Raw genomic sequence first — 6,827 nt, 5'->3', positions numbered from 1 at the left:
TTGTCTTTTAATACTAAACTGATAGAAGTCAAAAGGCATTGACCAGAGGAAACATACCATGGTGAAAGCAGCTATTTATAATAGATGGGAATAATAATAAATATCCAGGTAATCCAAAAGAGGAAAAACACAAAAAACAGAGTAACAGAAAACAGCTGGCAGAGTGGTAGATTTTCGTTCAATTATATTATTAATTACATTAAATATAATAAACCTAAATATATCAATTAAAAGAGACTGTCAGATTAGATAAACAAATAAGTCCAACTGTATACCATCTAACTTCTCAGGTAGCACCAGAGGTAAAGAACCCACTTGCCAGTGCGGGAGACTTAAGAGACCTGAGTTCAGTCCCTGGGCTGGAAAGATCCCCTGGAGGAGGGCATAGCAACTCACTCCAGTATTCTTGCCTAGAGAATCCTACAGACAGCAGGGCCTGGTGGGCTACCCTCCATAGGGTTACAAAGAATCGGAAACAGCGGAAGCAACTTAGCACGCACACATATACTGTCTGTAAGAAACCCATTTAAAAAATAAAAGCGTAAGTCGGTTGAAAGTAAAAGGATGGGAAAAGCTATGTTAGGAGACAATTCTCCATGGGTCTCTGTTATGGTATCTGTCTTTGAATCTACTACAGGTTGTAACTGACCTGCAACCACCTTCCACCTGTAGTTGCTCCTTAATAATAGTCAATAAAGTGGAGAGTCAGAAATCTACTGTCTATAGCCAGCATTTATGAAACTTATGGCAAATTAACTTGTTACCTTTCAAGAAGACGAAATCTCAGGCGCTTCACAATTCTTAACATGATATATATATACCATGTTACAAAATAATCAAAAGAAAGCTGAAACGGCTATATTAATAAACAGACGAGGAAGACTTACAGAATAAGAAACATTACCAGGGATTAATAAGTCCTTTCACCAAGAAAACCTAATAATTCTAAATATACAAGGACATAATAAATACTTCAAAATACATGAAGCAAAAACTGATAGAACTGAAAGAGAAACAGGCAAATCCACAAATTGGAGACTGTAACACTCCTCTCAATATTTGAAAGATCAAGATGATAAACGTATGGAAAATTCAACCTTACTATTGACAGAAAATATACAAACTCACAACGAAAGAGATCATTTACACCTGTAAGGATCTGTTTAAAACTTGAGAAGTTTGACAAATGTGTATACTGGTGAAGATGAGGGACATCGGAAACACTAATAAACTGCTGGTGGGCAAACAGTGTGATAGAACCACTCTGGAAAACAATGGGCATTACCTAATAAAACAGAGAATGGGCACATTCTGCCACAGCAATTCCACCCTTAGTATAAATTATTATACATACGCACTTGAAGACATGCTAAATTCTTACACACATGCACTAGAAGGCATGTACAAGTTTTCATAATGGCATTGCTAATAACTGAGGATTAAAAAACCAGGAAACAACTCAGATGTCCAAAGATAAGAGAATAAATAAAACTGATATATGCATATAACACACTAATATACAGCAGTAAAAATGAATGAATTACAGCTGTATAATACAACACAGAGGACTCCTTATAACATAAGGTGGGTTGGTGGGGGTCACAGAAGAACAGATACACATAAACAACTCTGAAAAGATAAAAGCCAAATAATATATTGTTTAGAGATGTTTACAAATGAGGTAAAACTATAAAGAAAAACAAGGAAATGATTACACAGATAGGAAAGGAGAAGGCAATCAGAGACTTCAAAGATATTTGTAACACTCTATTTCTTATTCTGAGTAGTAAAAAGATTTTTTAATTAATTTACTTATTTTAATTGGAGGCTAATTACAATATTGTGGTGGTTTTTGCCATACATTGACAGGAACCAGCCATGGGTGTACATGTGTCCCCCATCCCGATCGCCCCCCACATACCTTCCCATCCCATCCCTCAGGGTGGTCCCAGAGCACCGGCTTTGAGTGCCCTGTTTCATGAATGGAACTTGGACTGCTCATCTATTTCACCTATGGTAATATACATTTTCAATGCTATTCTCTCAAATCATCCCACCCTCCCCTTCTCCCAGAGTCCAAAAGTCTGTTCCTTGTATCTGTGTCTCTTATATTCCTTAATTTATACATATTATAGATATTCTTTTATTATATATTTATAATTAAAATTCATATTAAATAATAAATATAGATTCACTTAGCAAATATTGAAAACAAAAAATGTTAAACAAAATCACCAAATAAAGGACAACACCCCTGATGTTCCTCAACATTGAGAGGTACACGGCCACTTAGATACCAGGTATACTTGACAGGATATAAAACATGAAACAACATGCCAGCAAGGTAGTATCAGGCAGTTACTCTTCAGCAGGAGTTTTCACACCAATTCAGGGAGTTTTCCCTTTGGCCTTCCAGGTGGCAGGTTAAGTAAAAGGAATGAAATCACAAAGGCTGGTGCGGTATTCAACTTAGCTTGGAAATACTGAATAGTAATCACCATCTTCATCTATTGACAAAGATTCCCAGACACAGAATAAACTTGCTCAACTGTAAGAGTTATTACCCAGCGAAGCCCAAAGCAGGTGTCTCCCACTGCTATTAATATTTACAGTTTATTCACAGTCCTCCCAGCCCATATATATGTACTTTACTAACCATGATTCATTTTTACTAAAAGCAATGGTGCTCAGTTACACAATGACATTCTATTTCTATCATTTCCAGGTGAATAAAGCTAGAGTTAACCCAAGACCAAAACAGTCCAAGAAAAAAGAAAAGCTATTAATTCTTTACTCACACTAAGTGAGATTAAATTTAGAATGGTACTAAGCTAAACAGCTATTAATATATTTCACTTAAAATGCCAAAAATTTTAAGACACCATTAATTTTTAAACGACTAAGAAAGAACATTCTTCCAATTAAATATGGCACACCACTGATTGGTAGCTTCCCTGACTCTTTACCAAATGAAAGAATCCGAATACGGGAGACCTGGATTCAATAACCTGGGTTGGGAAGATCCCCGGAGGAGTGCAAGGCAAACCAGTCCAGTATTCTTGCCTGGAGAATCCCCATGGACAGAGGAGCCTGGCAGGCTACAGTCCAGGGGATCGCAGAGAGTAGGACACATCTGAGCAACTAAGCACAGCACAGCTGGTGGCTCAGATGGTAAAGAATCTGCCTGCAATGCAGGAGACCTGGGTTCGATCCCTCGGTCAGGAAGATCCCCTGGAGAAGAAAATGACAACCCACTCCAGTATTCTCGCCTGGAGAATTCCATGGACAGAGGAGCTTGGTGGGATACAGTCCATGGGGTCCCAAAAAGTTGGACACGACTGAGCAACTAACACTTTGACTTTCTTTAACCACTGATTGTAAGCTACATCCTCTACTGAGCTATAAAAATGGGGAAGGAGAGATAAACATCTTAGAATCAATTGAATACAAAATAACTCTTCCAGTTTTCCACTAAAATATTTAAGATATGCTGCGTTATTCTCTCCCTGGGAGACAAAATCCACTCAAATGGAAACTGGTCCCCTACTAAAAACTTTCTAAGATGAGTTAGGTTGTATTTTCTCACTCAATACCAAGGTTACGTTTTCTCACTTAATACCTCTCTTTTTTCATCTATTCTGAAAACACAACTTTCCCTATCAACAAAACTGGAGAACCGCTCTCTTCATTCCGGATGTTAAATGAGCTTCCATCACTGAGAAAAATCATCAGAAGTTTTAAGGGCTTTCATAACCTGGAGACTTTCATATAATGTTCTGGCGTAAAGACAGACAGACAGACAGAAAGCACTACAAGTTATCCCAGAGTAAGTCTGCTCCCACATGTCAGAGACTGTGCAGTCAGAATGGGGGAAAACAAGCCTCAGTCCAGCAGGGGCACACAAAATGAATGTTTTCATCTAAATGGGCTGTGCTCAACTGCTAGCTCTGAATAACCGGGAGGGCAATTCTATCAGTTTATAAGCAAAAGTGAAGACAATCAATTGGACTTCCCACACTCTGTCAACTTGCAAACAACCAGGACCAGGTAAACAGCCTCTTGTTCACAGATTGATAAACCTGGGGCTTATACAAACATTAAGCACATCTTAAGCTGCCAAAGAAATGAATCTGTAATGAAAAATGGTACCTGAAAATGTATTTAAGGGAATCAAAATCAATCAATCAATCAATCAATCCTGGAGCTCAAGAAGGGGTATACATAGTATGGGATAAACAGATCAGCAGTGGTGCTCATGCTTGTGCTCAGTTGCTCAGTCGTGCGGTGCTCCACACCAAGTTAATACATGGAGGTCAGTTTAAACTGCTCTGTTTAAATTTAATACACATGCTAAAGATTTTTTAAAGAGAAGACACACAGTTTAAACCATTCAACATTTATAAGACAGTCTTAAAAATTGGGAAGCCCAGAGTACAAAAATCTAAAATAAGCTAAACTCCTTGTATTACATAAAAGAAAGTATTTTTTATTTGTTCCCAAATTTTGTAATTAAAGCTACAATTCATATATATGCTTTTTAAAATGCTTACTGCATCATGCATTTTAATAAAACACATAAAACAGAGTCTATGCTGCAAAAAACAGAAACCAAAGAGTTTAGACTGATTTTAAAAAATTTATAATGCTATTCAAATGCAGTCTACGAATGAACTGTTTGTTATAGGTTTGCAACAATATAAGTATCAAACTAGAAACTCTTATAATAGTTTGACAGGGGAATTCTATACCTGTTTAATAATCATGAAAAAAAGGGAGCTTGTATTTTGCCTGTTGGGTTTTCTTTTTCATTTCATTTTTCTAGTACTTACTTTTAATGTATTTTAAATAACTATCAGAAAAAAAGAGATTCTTCACCAAAATTAGTTTGAAAAGTAGTTATATAAGACATAGCAGTTATAAAGCTTTATGTACCAAATGACACATCAAAATGTACAAAAGTTAAAATAGAGATGCAAGGAAAAAACAAAGAACAAAATAAAGTGGGAAACTTTCATGACCTATTAGATTAAAATTAAGTAGAGAATGAAAACCAATTATGAAATGTCACATTTTCTTCAGGAAGTCATCTGTTATAAGATGTACCATCAGTTTAATACCAGCTTTTCAGGAGAAAAAAAATAGCTGTTTTAAATGTACACAGTGTGAGGTGTATTAACCTCAGAAATACTAGAGTTTTTTTAAAAAAAGAATTAATCAAGGAAATAATAGTAGGGCAACAACTTGGTATCAAATAAATAGAAAACTTTGCAACAGAACACTTATAAAGATACTGAAAATATTATAGACCCTAATAAATACCTCAACTTCGAAAACTTAAAAAGTATCTAAAGCATGGCAAAAACTGGTTTTCTACCATTTCCCACTATAAATTACTTCAGGGTTCCTGTTTGCTTTGCTTTTTTGATGCTCCTGGGTAAAACTATTACGAAGAAGGTTTGCCAATTTTAACAACTTTTAAAAACTATATTAAATGACTTAAAACGCACTAATCTCTTCAGCCTTGCAGTTTTCTAATTCACTTTTATATAGAACCCCAGGGAAGAAGTCAAAGTATTCCATAATGTCAGATGCTGCACAGATCATAGATGCCTCTGCTATTCTCTTCCTAGCTCCTTACAACCTTATTAAAAATCTAGGATATTATTAGGATATGGGTAGCAGCATTATTTTGCTTTCTCAAAAAAGGTCACAGTCTGTTTGTCTTTCTTCTTTGTGGCCCACTGGAAAAGTGCTGGCCTAATGTAGCCACCCTCAGATAGCTATACGGTTGATTAGGTAAAAGCTGGCTAAAGAGATAAAGGGTTATATGAGAGCATTACTTGAAACACTACCACTATATATATGTGTGTATATACTGTACACATTACACACACAAAAACATACACACTGTACTAGACAAGACTCAAAGCAACATTATTAACAATTCATTCTAAGTAATAACACAAAAGTATTTTCCACCTATGCTATACACTCAATCATCTAAAAATTACCCTCCAAAGGATGATCCTACTTCTTAGACTAGTCTGTCAAAAGGACCGGTTATCATGATAGAACCAAACCTACAAGAGAAAGAAGTGTACTGAAGATAGGATCCTTCTGAAACTGTTCATTTTAAGTCAGAGTTTTGAAAGCTAAGTTCTCTAAGTTTTCTTCCATTCCCATACCTAAAACTCAACACAAGATTCAACTAAATGTGTTCTAAACGCCTCATTTAAGATATAAACTTCTTTATAAAATGAAAAAATAAAAAGTATTTACCATAAGAACAAACTAGGAAAAATATTTGTAACTCAATTGACAGATAGGGACCAATTTTCCTAATATATGAAGAGCTCCTTGGAATCAACAATCAAAAGACCAAGACTCACAATAGAAAAGTGGGTACAAGATAATCGAGTAGTATCCTGAAAAGGAAATACAAACGGTTCTCAAATATATGGAAGGACACTCAATCTCACTTATAATAAAAGAATGAAAATTAAAACTACACTGAGATCCATATGTTTTATCTATTAGACTGATAAAGATCAAAATATCTGAGACAATAACCTTGGTGAAAATATGGGAAAAGTCTCATTATTGCTGGTGGGAAACTATAGCACAGAAACCACCTCTGTATTATAGTTTTTCTTACTGGGACTATCTTTCTAAGACATTTAAAAAATGTAGTACACAAGATATATTCAGGCTGGTGTGAGCTCTTGGTCATTAAAAAAAAAAAACTATTGTAGCTATCTGCTTTTATAGAATATTGTTCATAAAATGAAAGAGACAGGTAGATAAGTTTATGAAACTTGGACGATAAA

The 6,827-nt window shown here is 35.4% G+C and overlaps 1 protein-coding gene across 6 annotated transcripts in view; it reads right to left on the bottom strand.

Moving 5' to 3' along the window:
- REV3L (REV3 like, DNA directed polymerase zeta catalytic subunit) overlaps positions 1 to 6,827 on the bottom strand; it is a 174,684-nt gene that overhangs the window by 154,779 nt on the left and 13,078 nt on the right. The gene's annotated exons all lie outside the window — the stretch shown is intronic.

This window comes from Ovis aries, chromosome 8 (genome assembly GCF_016772045.2).
Source record: "Ovis aries strain OAR_USU_Benz2616 breed Rambouillet chromosome 8, ARS-UI_Ramb_v3.0, whole genome shotgun sequence".
Classification (NCBI taxonomy): domain Eukaryota; kingdom Metazoa; phylum Chordata; class Mammalia; order Artiodactyla; family Bovidae; genus Ovis; species Ovis aries.
This window is presented reverse-complemented; position numbering and strand designations above follow the sequence as displayed.